A 15,566-nucleotide genomic window follows, 5' to 3' on the forward strand; every position below is an offset into this window, starting at 1 on the left:
GAGGAGAATTTATTTCCAACGGAGAGGTATGTAATGGAATTGATATTTTACTATTTATTGCAGTTGACAGGTGGAAAAGTCTTGACCGATCTAGGCCTATGCGTATGAATATATATTTTATGTACATTTTATTATTCAAGTGCTCTTTTATGAGCTTTAGCCATTTATGACTGGCCGGGCAGTTTGTACTCACTTTGACCATTCAAGAAATCTATAAATTAAATACCTGAAAGAGGGAAATGGTCACTCTTGCACGGGGGGAAATTGCACCCAATGTCCCTGTTATTCTTCTCTCCTCTCCTCTCTTCTCTCTCGATGTGCCAGTGTAGCACTCCACTCTAGGAAGTGCGCATGTACGGGCTCTCTCTCTTTGTCTCTCTATGTTCGCGTACAGCTTGGATTATGTGCAAGGATGGTTGCCAGGTATGTAGATTTGTGTGTATCATGGATTGTAGTATATAGTTTTGGTATTTTGCAGGGCTCTCCACGTATTCATTTGTAGCACACTTATTAGTTGAAATACCTACTAGAGTGATGACATACTTATCTACTCACCTCACTCACTAGTGGTTTACACTAGACCATTGTACTAGTTTCCTTTTATGTTGTGTTTTCCCTTATGTTTTGTAGAACTCTTATCTTGAGCTAGTGAAGAAGAAGAAGTATAGTCTTTGCCTTCATCTTTGTGTGTGTGCATGTGTGTGTGCGTGTGTGTGTACACGTGTGCGTGCTTGCAAGTGCTCAATCTCTATCCTTATCTATCTCTTGACATCTCCATCTTCTGGTGCCCCCACTTAGGAGCACACTGATTGCTCCTAGGTTGATGAGAAGGCATGGTTTTTGCATTGGTAAGCATGGTGACACGAAGCTATGGACCAATTTTCAAAGGTGAGGAGAATCCAGACGAGTGGATTGATAATATAGAGTTGTATATGCTATCATTGCGTATGCCGAACAAGGATAGCAAGATATAGACTTTTCCTTTGGTGGTGCATGGTAAAGCAAAGGTGTGGTACAAACCTTTGGAACGCAAGCCAAGGCATGCTTGTTCGGCTATTTGGGCATGATTTTTGGACAATTTTTGTAGGGAGGCATCCCAAGTCGAGATGAATGCAAAGCTAAAGGCACTTCAAAAATTTGTTTTTGGAACGTTTTGGAGCATGTTGGAAAAATTTTGTGGTAGCCATGTAGTTGGCTAATGGCAATTTCTTTAGCTAGATAAAATCATGGTGTGCGTGCATCCTAAGGTGAGGGAAAAGGTAGACTTTGAAAGCCCAAAGAATTACAATGGTGTAGTGGCAATTGTACGGTCAAAGAGTAGGAAGATCAAGAAGAAGGTTGAGTAGGACATGTTGGGCTATGAGATGGTGAATCCTACTCAATCAAAGAGCCCTCATGATGCGGTTCTGAGGAGAATCATGGAAATTGAGGTATAGCAATTGTTCCATAAAATTTGGTGCATATAATCCAAGATTTGTCTGAGCAGATATAGGAGTTGCGACTAAGCATGATGGATAAATCACAGCCAAGAGGAGGAAGAGACAAGGCAAGGCCATCGCCTGGTAGGTGTTATAATTGAGGAGAAGAGGGTCATTATGCACCAAATTGCCCCCATCCGCCTAGAGAAAGAGGAGGCATATACCCACTGTTTGGTAGAGGCGTAGGTCAAGGGAAATTCAATGACCAAAGAGAGTAGTCAGTCAAGAATTCGATACCGCCAGCTCCCCCGAATGGTGAAGAGGTTCCAGCTAGGGTCAATATCATAGGGGTGAATAAGCAAGATGTGGAGGTCTTGGCTAACAAAAGAGAAAGACGTGAAAGGGGAATAGAAACCGAGTGGAAAACTAGAGCTCGCAAAGGCAAAGAGGAAGTGTATGAGGGCAAAGAGCAACTAGAGATTGGCAAAAGAAGGAGACCCTCCAAAATCAAGCATGAAAACTTCCAGTTGAGACTTGTTTACCCTGAGTGTGATTTAGTAAGCGACATGAAAAGTCAAAGTCAAATACTACTAGATTTGAAGACTAAGGAGAGTAATGTTCATCCTATGATAGTAGGAGATGAAGACAACACAACAACACACTATGAGTTTGAGACCAAGAAGAACTATGATGAGGGCTACACTAATACATCAGAAGAATGAGAGCGACAACAACATGTTGAAGATAGATTTCAATCTGTTTGAGGTTACCGTAGATGATACCATGTGAAAGAAGGTATGCCATCTCAATTTCATGGTATAGGTGTAGAGAAGATAGAATGTTAAGTGAGGATTTGACCAAGCAACAGAAGGAGGGTTATCTGCAACTGTGTGCCTCCTATCCTTATTTTTTTGTGACAGAGTGCAAAGATTTGCAGAGGGGCAAAATGTGTGGAGCAAAAGATAGTACTCAAGGAGGGGTATAAACCAAATTTATAGAAGTTGAGAAGACTAAGGGAGATTTGAAAAGAATCCCTATGACAGGAGATTAATAAGCTGTCAGATATAGGTATCATCTATCCTGTGAAGGAGTTGGAGTGGGTTTCACCTGTGGTCATCACTCCAAAAAAGAATGGAAAATGGAGGGTGTGCGTCGACTACAAGCCATTTAATGCAGCTACAAAATGAAATCACTACCCTTTTCCATTTTAGGATGAGATCATAAACCAAGTAGCAGGGCACATAGGGTACTTGATTATGGATGGGTTTTTTAGTACTTCTAGATAGGGATTGTTCTTGAGGATCAGTTGAAGACTACATAATTGATCTCTTCATGGGGATGTTTTTCCTACCATAGGATGCCATTCATTTTGGTGAATGCATATGCTACCTTTCAAGATTAGATGAACAGGAGCAGGGTGTTTGGGCCCTACTTGGGCAGGTTTATTAGGGTGTTCATGGATGATGTAGGATGCCACAATTCTAGGTTGGAGCACCTATCAAAGTTGCACGTATATTTACAAAGGCTTGATGAGGAAAGTGGTCAATTGAACCCTAAGAAGTTCAAGCTAGCGCAACCTCAAGCTCAGCTAATGCATCATGTGGTGTCACAAACTTGGTCAGGTTTATTAGGGTGTTCATGGATGATGTAGGATGCCACAATTCTAGGTTGGAGCACCTATCAAAGTTGCACCTATGTTTACAAAGGCTTGATGAGGAAGGTGGTCAATTGAACCCTAAGAAGTTCAAGCTAGCGCAACCTCAAGCTCAGCTAATGCATCATGTGGTGTCACAAAATGGATAGAAGCTAATTTGGAAAAAATGAAATCTCTGGTGTTGATGGAGCCGCCATCGTGTGCTCAATGTTTGGCTTCATTTATGCATAAGCTAAAGTGTTCGTCACATTTTTTTGGATGTTTTCGCAATATGTGAAGATGATCCAACAAGTGCATGGTTTCCAATGGATGGAAGAAACACGGGAGTGTTAGGAAATAAGACGTAGCTAAATAGATAATTGAGTAGATTACTTAATGGAGAGAGATAGATTTACATACACGAGATTATAGAGTAGAGAGAGAGAGAGAGAGAGTACACACGATATACGTGGTTCACCCAATGTGGGCTACGTCCACGGGAAAGCAGCCACTCAATGGCTTTAGTACTTCAAAACAAGAAGTAATTTACAAAGGGATTATACCCTTAATGGAGCTCCCGCCTTGCTTCACTCTCACCACCTCACACTCACCTTGTTGCATCAACTTCACACTATGAAATGTGTGTAGAAATGGCCTCCTTTTATAGGCCAAAAGGGCTGCCCTCTCTTATGAGAGACAGCCATGTGTAGCCGCCCTTGTGCGAATAAGTCCAAATCGGACCCTCCAATCCTCCCATGTGTGGCTGCCCTTGAGAAGACAAGTCTGCTTTTGAATTCGGCCACCGGCCACCGGCCATTGACTTCCGACCACCGGCCACCGGCCATCTACTTCCAACCACCGGCCATCGGCCATTGACTACCGGCCACCGGCCAACCGACCGGTTGTTTTCCAACCACTTTCCGACCGCCGTCCGGCCATAATATTCCGGCGAGAAAAAAAGTCTCGGGGGCCTCCGCCCCCGAGGCCTTTAAAGTTGGCCCTAATTCTTGTCCGTGAAAATTTTGGTTTCCGGTGAGTGATTTTCCTTCACGCACGATGGCTTCTCCTCATAATGGGGGCCTTACAAATGTGCGCTTTTACCACAGAAAATTACAAGGATAAATAAGGCTCCATACTTAACAATCTCCCACTTGGAGACTGATCTCCAAACCAAACCTGTGACTGCTTTCCATTCTGGCTTCTTATCCTTGAATGCCGATTGAAGATGAGCAAAAGCTCAACTTCTCCTTGTTGACCACCTTTGTAAACATGTCTGCAGGATTTTCACTTGTATGCACCTTTCCTAGCTTTAGCTGTCCCTCTTCCAAAAGAGTGCGTATGAAGTGATATCTCACCTCAATGTGCTTTGTCCTTGAATGAAAGGCTGAGTTCTTCGCAAGATGGATAGCGCTTTGGCTATCACTGTACAAGACACAATTGTCTTGTTTGAATCCAAGCTCTTCTAAGAATCTGTGAAGCCACAGAATTTCTTTGCTTGCCTCCGTCATTGCTACATACTCTGCTTCCGTGGTAGAAAGTGAAACCACTTTCTGCAGCTTTGAAGCCCAGCTTACTGCTGTGCCTCCAACCGTGAACACATAGCCAGTAGTGCTCCTTCGAGTATCTTTGTCACCTACCATATCTGCATCAGCATACCCTTCTAGAAAAATATCAGTTCCTCCAAAATACAAAGCATTTGTTGTTGTCCCTTTTAGATACCTAAGTATCCACTTCACAGCTTGCCAATGCTCTTTACCTGGGTTGTCCATGAACCTACTCACAACTCCCACTGCATGTGCAATGTCTGGCCTTGTCCAGACCATAGCATACATTAGAGAACCTACCGCTGCAGCATATGGAACTTTAGACATATAGGCTATCTCCTCTTGTGTCTTTGGACACATATCCTTCGTTAGTTTAAAATGACCAGCCAAAGGTGTAGAAACTGGTTTTGCATTTTTCATTGCAAACCTTTCTAGTACCTTCTTGATGTAATCTTCTTGAGATAGCTTTATTGTCTTCTTCGTCCTGTCCCTTGATATTTTCATACCAAGTATCCTCTTTGCAGCACCTAAATCTTTCATTGAAAAAGATTTGGACAGCTCCTCTTTTAGGTCTTTGATGTCCTGCATGTTAGCACTTGCAATCAACATGTCATCAACATACAACATTAGGATGATGAATTTCCCATCTCCCAAATTCTTCGTGTAGACGCAGTGATCCGAGTTGCATCTTGTGAATCCATGATCCAACATCCATCGATCAAACTTCAAGTACCATTGTCTTGATGCTTGCTTTAAACCATACAAGCTCTTCTTTAATCTGCAAACCATTTTCTCCTTACCTTTTACTTCATACCCCTTTGGTTGAAGCATATAGATTTCCTCCTCTAAGTCACCGTGAGGGAATGCCGTATTTACATCCATTTGCTCGAGATTTAGATCATGAGCAGCCACAAGGCTTAAGACAAGCCTAATTGAGTTCATTTTTACAACAGGAGAAAATATTTCATTGAAGTCAATACCTTTCTTTTGAGAAAAACCTTTTACCACAAGCCTAGACTTGTACCTTTTCTTCCCACCTTCTTCTTCCTTTAGCTTGTACACCCATTTGTTTTGAAGTGCCCGCTTACCTTTAGGCAACTCAACCAACTCCCATGTTTGGTTGTGATGTAGTGAGTCCATCTCCACTTGCATGCTCTTCGTCCATTCTTCTTTGGATTCATGTTGCATAGCTTCTTCATATAATTAGGGCTCTCCAGAATCTGAGATCAAGAGATGGTTGAAGGAAGGAACAAACCTTTCTGGAGGTCTACTTGCTCTTGTAGATCTTCGGGGAATAGGTTGAGGCTCCTCATTTGGTCGATGTTGTTGCACATTGTCACCGTTTGCAGTCCATGAGTCTTCACCGTCCTCAACCTCCATGTACTCATCACTTGTTTCTTTTGTTTGTTTTCTTTCCAAGTAATCTTTGTACATATTTTGTTCGTTAAAAATTACATCCCTACTCCTTAAGATTTTACCATCTTCAGGATTCCATAGGCGATACCCAAAGTCTCCTTCTCCATAGCCAATGAAGAAACACTTTTTGGACTTTGCATCTAACTTTGATCTTAGGCTTCTATCTATGTGCATGAAAGCCTCACACCCAAACACTTTGAGAAATGCATAATTCACCGGTTTACCTGTCCATGCCTCTTTTGGAACTCCCCCATCCAATGCCGTTGAGGGTGACCGATTGATTAAGTACACAGATGTACTTACAGCTTCCGCCCAAAGCTCAAGCGGTAGGCCTACATGTAGTCGCATGCTTGGTGCTCGCTCCATGATTGTCTTGTTAATCCTTTCTGAAATCCCATTTTGTTGAGGTGTCCTTGGGGTTGTCCTTTGCCTCCGAATGCCATTGCTAGCACAAAAGCTTTCAAAAGCTTGGCTGCAATATTCGCCTCCATTGTCGGATCTGAGGCATTTAACCTTGGTACCTGTTCCATTCTCCACAAAGGCTTTCCACCATTGAAATATGGAAAATACATCGGATTTATTCTTCATGACATAAACCCATGTTTTTCTCGTCGCATCGTCTATGAATGTTACATAGTACAATGAGCCACCAAGTGATGGTGTACTTGCAGGACCCCAAACATCAGAATGAACCAACTCAAGTTTTTTATTTTTTCTTTCATTTCCTGATTTTTGAAATTTTACCCTCTTTTGTTTACCATAAATACAATCTTCATAGAACTCTAAGTCCACTTCTTTCAAACCTGGTAGAAGCTTCTTTGTTTGAAGGATTTGCATTCCTTTGGCACTCATATGCCCAAGTCGGTAGTGCCACACCGCACTGTCAACTTCTGTAGTTGCTGCACAAGCTGAAGGTTGTGTGCTAACAGTACACAAGTAAAGTGTACCGACTTTTTCACCCTTGGCAACCACCAAAGATCCCTTTGAGATCTTCCACCGTTTGTTTCCGAATGCAATGTTGTGACCTTCATCGTCCAATTGTCCTGTAGAGATCAAATTTTTGCGAAGAGAAGGAACATGTCTAACATCTTTAAGCTTCCATTCATTTCCGTTAGTAGTTTTGACAGAAACTGTACCTTTGCCGACAATCTCACAAGCTTCATCATCTCCCAAGTATACATACCCAAAATTACCTTTGGTGTAGTCTTGGAAATGTTGCTTGTGTGGTGTCGCATGGAATGAAGCCCCGGAATCTACTATCCAGGAATTAGACACATTGTCTAATGAGAGAATTGGAGCATCTTGCTCTACTTTACCTGCCACATTGGCCTCCGATGTTGGCTTATTGTCTTGAGACTCTGTCTCCTTCTTCTTCTTGGACGAGCAATCCTTCTTGACGTGGCCCTTCTTGCCGCAGTTCCAACATTCAAGAACTGACTTTGTGCGTGACTTGCTCCGCCTTGAGTGATCACGACCCTTTTGGTTTTTGAACCTCTCCTTAAGCCTTCCTCTTGTTTCCACTGATAGTGCAGCACTTGATGATTCTCCTGTGCTTCTCCTTCGCATTTCCTCGCTTAGGAGAACACCCACAACATCATCAAACTTAAGAGTATTTGTGCCAGAGATAGAATTACTTACAGCCATCACAAGGCTGTCCCAACTATCCGGTAGAGATGATAGTATAAGGAGAGCTCGCACTTCGTCATCGAAATTGATTTTCACTGATCGAAGTTGACTTATGTTTGTGTTAAAGTCATTTAGGTGTTCTGCAACTGAACCATTGTCTGCCATCTTTAGATTGAACAAGCGCTTCATAAGAAATACCTTATTGGATGCCGATGGTTTCTCGTAGAAGTCGTCAAGTGACTTCATCAAGTCCTCCGTGGTCTTCATCTCCGAAACATTGAAGGCCACCGTTGACGCCAAGCTTAACCGGATTGTTCCCAGTGCCTTTCGATCAAGGACAATCCATGCTTCATCTGCCATTGTTGCGGGCTTCTTCGCAAGACCACCTAGTGGCAAATAGAGGTCCTTCTGGTAGAGATAGTCTTCAATCTGCATCTTCCAATGTTGGTAGTTTTTGCCGTTGAACTTCTCAATCTTGAGCTTCCCTTCCTCCACCATAACTCCCACTCAATTCAAGGAATCCTTTCCTTGAGATAATTTAGCTACGAGCAAACCTTGCTCTGATACCAGTTCTTAGGAAATAAGACATAGCTAAATAGATAATTGAGTAGATTACTTAATGGAGAGAGACAGATTTACATACACGAGATTATAGAGTAGAGAGAGAGAGAGAGAGAGTACACACGATATACATGGTTCACCCAATGTGGGCTACGTCCACGGGAAAGCAGCCACTCAATGGCTTTAGTACTTCAAAACAAGAAGTAATTTACAAAGGGATTATACCCTTAATGGAGCTCCCGCCTTGCTTCACTCTCACCACCTCACACTCACCTTGTTGCATCAACTTCACACTATGAAATGTGTGTAGAAATGGCCTCCTTTTATAGGCCAAAAGGGTTGCCCTCTCTTATGAGAGACAGCCATGTGTAGCCGCCCTTGTGCGAATAAGTCCAAATCGGACCCTCCAATCCTCCCATGTGTGGCTGCCCTTGAGAAGACAAGTCTGCTTTTGAATTCGGCCACCGGCCACCGGCCATTGACTTCCGACCACCGGCCATCGGCCATCTACTTCCAACCACCGGCCATCGGCCATTGACTACCGGCCACCGGCCAACCGACCGGTTGTTTTCCAACCACTTTCCGACCGCCGTCCGGCCATAATATTCCGGCGAGAAAAAAAGTCTCGGGGGCCTCCGCCCCCGAGGCCTTTAAAGTTGGCCCTAATTCTTGTCCGTGAAAATTTTGGTTTCCGGTGAGTGATTTTCCTTCACGCACGATGGCTTCTCCTCATAATGGGGGCCTTACAAATGTGCGCTTTTACCACAGAAAATTACAAGGATAAATCAGGCTCCATACTTAACAATCTCCCACTTGGAGACTGATCTCCAAACCAAACCTGTGACTGCTTTCCATTCTGGCTTCTTATCCTTGAATGCCGATTGAAGATGAGCAAAAGCTCAACTTCTCCTTGTTGACCACCTTTGTAAACATGTCTGCAGGATTTTCACTTGTATGCACCTTTCCTAGCTTTAGCTGTCCCTCTTCCAAAAGAGTGCGTATGAAGTGATATCTCACCTCAATGTGCTTTGTCCTTGAATGAAAGGCTGAGTTCTTCGCAAGATGGATAGCGCTTTGGCTATCACTGTACAAGACACAATTGTCTTGTTTGAATCCAAGCTCTTCTAAGAATCTGTGAAGCCACAGAATTTCTTTGCTTGCCTCCGTCATTGCTACATACTCTGCTTCCGTGGTAGAAAGTGAAACCACTTTCTGCAGCTTTGAAGCCAACCTTACTGCTGTGCCTCCAACCGTGAACACATAGCCAGTAGTGCTCCTTCGAGTATCTTTGTCACCTGCCATATCTGCATCAGCATACCCTTCTAGAAAAATATCAGTTCCTCCAAAATACAAAGCATTTGTTGTTGTCCCTTTTAGATACCTAAGTATCCACTTCACAGCTTGCCAATGCTCTTTACCTGGGTTGTCCATGAACCTACTCACAACTCCCACTGCATGTGCAATGTCTGGCCTTGTCCAGACCATAGCATACATTAGAGAACCTACCGCTGCAGCATATGGAACTTTAGACATATAGGCTATCTCCTCTTGTGTCTTTGGACACATATCCTTCGTTAGTTTAAAATGACCAGCCAAAGGTGTAGAAACTGGTTTTGCATTTTGCATTGCAAACCTTTCTAGTACCTTCTTGATGTAATCTTCTTGTGATAGCTTTATTGTCTTCTTCGTCCTGTCCCTTGATATTTTCATACCAAGTATCCTCTTTGCAGCACCTAAATCTTTCATTGAAAAAGATTTGGACAGCTCCTCTTTTAGGTCTTTGATGTCCTGCATGTTAGCACTTGCAATCAACATACAACATTAGGATGATGAATTTCCCATCTCCCAAATTCTTCGTGTAGACGCAGTGATCCGAGTTGCATCTTGTGAATCCATGATCCAACATCCATCGATCAAACTTCAAGTACCATTGTCTTGATGCTTGCTTTAAACCATACAAGCTCTTCTTTAATCTGCAAACCATTTTCTCCTTACCTTTTACATCATACCCCTTTGGTTGAAGCATGTAGATTTCCTCCTCTAAGTCACCGTGAGGGAATGTCGTATTTACATCCATTTGCTTGAGATTTAGATCATGAGCAGCCACAAGGCTTAAGACAAGCCTAATTGAGTTCATTTTTACAACAGGAGAAAATATTTCATTGAAGTCAATACCTTTCTTTTGAGAAAAACCTTTTACCACAAGCCTAGACTTGTACCTTTTCTTCCCACCTTCTTCTTCCTTTAGCTTGTACACCCATTTGTTTTGAAGTGCCCGCTTACCTTTAGGCCACTCAACAACCTCCCATGTTTGGTTGTGATGTAGTGAGTCCATCTCCACTTGCATGCTCTTCGTCCATTCTTCTTTGGATTCATGTTGCATAGCTTCTTCATATGATTCGGGCTCTCCAGAATCTGAGATCAAGAGATGGTTGAAGGAAGGAACAAACCCTTCTGGAGGTCTACTTGCTCTTGTAGATCTTCGGGGAATAGGTTGAGGCTCCTCATTTGGTCGACGTTGTTGCACATTGTCACCGTTTGCAGTCCATGAGTCTTCACCGTCCTCAACCTCCATGTACTCATCACTTGTTTCTTTTGTTTGTTTTCTTTCCAAGTAATCTTTGTACATATTTTGTTCGTTAAAAATTACATCCCTACTCCTTAAGATTTTACCATCTTCAGGATTCCATAGGCGATACCCAAAGTCTCCTTCTCCATAGCCAATGAAGAAACACTTTTTGGACTTTGCATCTAACTTTGATCTTAGGCTTCTATCTATGTGCATGAAAGCCTCACACCCAAACACTTTGAGAAATGCATAATTCACCGGTTTACCTGTCCATGCCTCTTTTGGAACTCCCCCATCCAATGCCGTTGAGGGTGACCGATTGATTAAGTACACAGATGTACTTACAGCTTCCGCCCAAAGCTCAAGCGGTAGGCCTGCATGTAGTCGCATGCTTCGTGCTCGCTCCATGATTGTCCTGTTCATCCTTTCTGAAATCCCATTTTGTTGAGGTGTCCTTGGGGTTGTCCTTTGCCTCCGAATGCCATTGCTAACACAAAAGCTTTCAAAAGCTTGGCTGCAATATTCGCCTCCATTGTCGGATCTGAGGCATTTAACCTTGGTACTTGTTTCATTCTCCACAAAGGCTTTCCACCTTTGAAATATGGAAAATACATCGGATTTATTCTTCATGACATAAACCCATGTTTTTCTAGTCGCATCGTCTATGAATGTTACATAGTACAATGAGCCACCAAGTGATGGTGTACTTGCAAGACCCCAAACATCAGAATGAACCAACTCAAGTTTTTTATTTTTTCTTTCATTTCCTGATTTTCTAAATTTTACCCTCTTTTGTTTACCATAAACACAATCTTCATAGAACTCTAAGTCCACTTCTTTCAAACCTGGTAGAAGCTTCTTTGTTTGAAGGATTTGCATTCCTTTGGCACTCATATGCCCAAGTCGGTAGTGCCACACCGCACTGTCAACTTCTGTAGTTGCTGCACAAGCTGAAGGTTGTGTGCTAACAGTACACAAGTAAAGTGTACCGACTTTTTCACCCTTGGCAACCACCAAAGATCCCTTTGAGATCTTCCACCGTTTGTTTCCGAATGCAATGTTGTGACCTTCATCATCCAATTGTCCTGTAGAGATCAAATTTTTGCGAAGAGAAGGAACATGTCTAACATCTTTAAGCTTCCATTCATTTCCGTTAGTAGTTTTGACAGAAACTGTACCTTTGCCGCCAATCTCACAAGCTTCATCATCTCCCAAGTATACATACCCAAAATTACCTTTGGTGTAGTCTTGGAAATGTTGCTTGTGTGGTGTCGCATGGAATGAAGCCCCGGAATCTACTATCAGGGAATTAGACACATTGTCTAATGAGAGAATTAGAGCATCTTGCTCTACTTTACCTGCCACATTGGCCTCCGATGTTGGCTTATTGTCTTGAGACTCTGTCTCCTTCTTCTTCTTGGACCAGCAATCCTTCTTGACGTGGCCCTTCTTGCCGCAGTTCCAACATTCAAGAACTGACTTTGTGCATGACTTGCTCCGCCTTGAGTGATCACGACCCTTTTGGTTTTTGAACCTCTCCTTAAGCCTTCCTCTTGTTTCCACTGATAGTGCAGCACTTGATGATTCTCCTGTGCTTCTCCTTCGCATTTCCTCGCTTAGGAGAACACCCACAAAATCATCAAACTTAAGAGTATTTGTGTCAGAGATAGAATTACTTACAGCCATCACAAGGCTGTCCCAACTATCCGGTAGAGATGATAGTATAAGGACAGCTCGCACTTCGTCATCGAAATTGATTTTCACTGATCGAAGTTGACTTATGTTTGTGTTAAAGTCATTTAGGTGTTCTGCAACTGAACCATTCTCTGCCATCTTTAGATTGAACAAGCGCTTCATAAGAAATACCTTATTGGATGCCGATGGTTTCTCGTAGAAGTCGTCAAGTGACTTCATCAAGTCCTCCGTGGTCTTCATCTCCGAAACATTGAAGGCCACCGTTGACGCCAAGCTTAACCGGATTGTTCCCAGTGCCTTTCGATCAAGGACAATCCATGCTTCATCTGCCATTGTTGCGGGCTTCTTTGCAAGACCACCTAGTGGCAAATAGAGGTCCTTCTGGTAGAGATAGTCTTCAATCTGCATCTTCCAATGTTGGTAGTTTTTGCCGTTGAACTTCTCAATCTTGAGCTTCCCTTCCTCCGCCATAACTCCCACTCAATTCAAGGAATCCTTTCCTTGAGATAATTTAGCTACGAGAAAACCTTGCTCTGATACCAGTTGTTAGGAAATAAGACGTAGCTAAATAGATAATTGAGTAGATTACTTAATGGAGAGAGACAGATTTACATACACGAGATTATAGAGTAGAGAGCGAGAGAGAGAGAGAGAGAGTACACACGATATACGTGGTTCACCCAATGTGGGCTACGTCCACGGGAAAGCAGTCACTCAATGGCTTTAGTACTTCAAAACAAGAAGTAAATTACAAAGGGATTATACCCTTAATGGAGCTCCCGCCTTGCTTCACTCTCACCACCTCACACTCACCTTGTTGCATCAACTTCACACTATGAAATGTGTGTAGAAATGGCCTCCTTTTATAGGCCAAAAGGGATGCCCTCTCTTATGAGAGACAGCCATGTGTAGCCGCGCTTGTGCGAATAAGTCCAAATCGGACCCTCCAATCCGCCCATGTGTGGCTGCCCTTGAGAAGACAAGTCCGCTTTTGAATTCGGCCACCGGCCACCGGCCATTGACTTCCGACCACCGGCCACCGGCCATTGACTTCCAACCACCGGCCATCGGCCATTGACTACCGGGCACCGGCCAACCGACCGGTTGTTTTCCGACCACTTTCCGACCGCCGTCCGGCCATAATATTCCTGCCCTAATTCTTGTCCGTGAAAATTTTGGTTTCCGGTGAGTGATTTTCCTTCACGCTTATGGCTTCTCCTCATAATGGGGGCCTTACAAATGTACGCTTTTACCACAGAAAATTACAAGGATAAATCAGGCTCCATACTTAACAGGGAGGCCTTCAACAAGGTGAGGGAGATTTGGTGTCAGCTACCAACAGTGTGTTCTCCCAATTGAGAGGATGATTTCTATGTGGCTATGATAGTAGGTACAATGGCTATTGGAGCGGTGTTGCTGTAGAAAGTAGGGAGAAGCTATAAGACCATCTACTTTGGAGCATGGTGATAAGTCTCAATGCATGGAAGCAGAGCAGTGGATGATGGAATTTGACGTTCAAAGTGAATCTCAGTGCGTGCAAGTTTTATGTGTTGACGTCTAATAGTCTATTATTGGAAGGACTTGGTGTTGACTCCATTGTTGCATGTATGATTTTAACCCCAAGGTCAGTACCAAGCGATAGGGAACATTGGGCAGTCCCCAAGAATCCTATTCGCCCCGTATTGACTTAACTGTCATACGTAATGACTTTAAGAGCAAGGTCAACACCAAGCGATGGGGAGCGTTGGGCAGTCCCAAAGTCTCCTATATTCGCCCAGTAGTGACCCCACTTCATGGATTTGTTGGTTAGCATGAAATTGGTTTGTTTCCTGTTGTAGTCCACTCAAGGTGCATAGGTGGAAGCAAAAAAGAGTGTCTAATGCATATGTCGAATGATGGGACATCCTATTTATGCATACACAAAAGTGCATGGAAAACAATATGTTGTGCAAGAAAGATTTTGAGGAGTTCTTCAGAAAGATGGTGTAGCTATAGAAGCATATGAAATAACTTTGCAAGCTGGCACCCCTTTAAGAATGTTTTTGTTGATGAGGATATGTGCTCTCATCTTACTATGCACTGTGCGTGAGTGTTGGACTCTACAACACTCCACCAGTTGTTGTAAGTTAATAGACTTCGACTCTTATAATCATCTCATCCAGCATGAGCGACATGACTTTAGATATGCTCAACTCTTCCAGCTTGAGCGTAAGTACGACTCTAGCACAAAGGATAATATGACTTGAAGATTTGGGACTAATGCTTTGCTCATTTTATGGCTCAGCAGCTCGACTCTAACTATGCCAAAGAGTGTTTTTTGCACCCTGGCGACTTGACTTTTTCACATTCTTGTGCTTACTACAAACATTTCTTCAGGTAAAAGTAATCTTGAATCCTCAAAAACAGGATTACTAAAGGACCAAGTTGGCATTGAAGGTTTCTTTGCTATACCTGTTTCATCATCTTTGAATCTGCATTCACATTGGTTGGGTTGTCCTTCTTTGACTGTGAAGATTCCATCATCTGTTTGATTTTCCAAGTAGGCCTGTTGATAGAAGTCTTTGATGTTGTTGTAGACCTTTGTTGGATGTCGGCATCTGGCTTTTGACTCAGAGCATGTAAGACTTAGGAATCCAAATCTCTCGATGACCTTTGTATCTCCATTGTTGACTCTGCTTCACTCTAGGTCTTGTTGATTGCTTGATATCTTCATGCAGGTCTGGTGTAGTTGCAGTTGGCTTATGGTTGACTAGTAGCCAAATCTTTGTATACCCTGGGTAAAATCCTTTTCCAAGAGGAAGACTCTTTGAGATTTGTCTTTGTTCTGTATCCTCTTGAGAGTTTTGTGTTGACTTTACCATCTTCAATGTTGCTTTGTTGTATACCTACTGCTTAGGTATCCTAAGACATTGTCGAGGTTGATACCTTGTGGGCCTTCTTTCTTGGGAGGAGAGTCTTGATGTTACTTCATATGCTCTAACCTGCGGTTTTGGTACCCATATCAATTTATTACCTCCATAGTACTCCTGTTCTTTTAAGCTCCATTGTGAAGCTATCCATCCCATGTGTTTGTCTTTCTATGTTGATTTCTTGTCTTTAATCCA

Source organism: Adiantum capillus-veneris, chromosome 20, assembly GCF_014529385.1.
Source record: "Adiantum capillus-veneris isolate H3 chromosome 20, ASM1452938v2, whole genome shotgun sequence".
NCBI lineage: Eukaryota > Viridiplantae > Streptophyta > Polypodiopsida > Polypodiales > Pteridaceae > Adiantum > Adiantum capillus-veneris.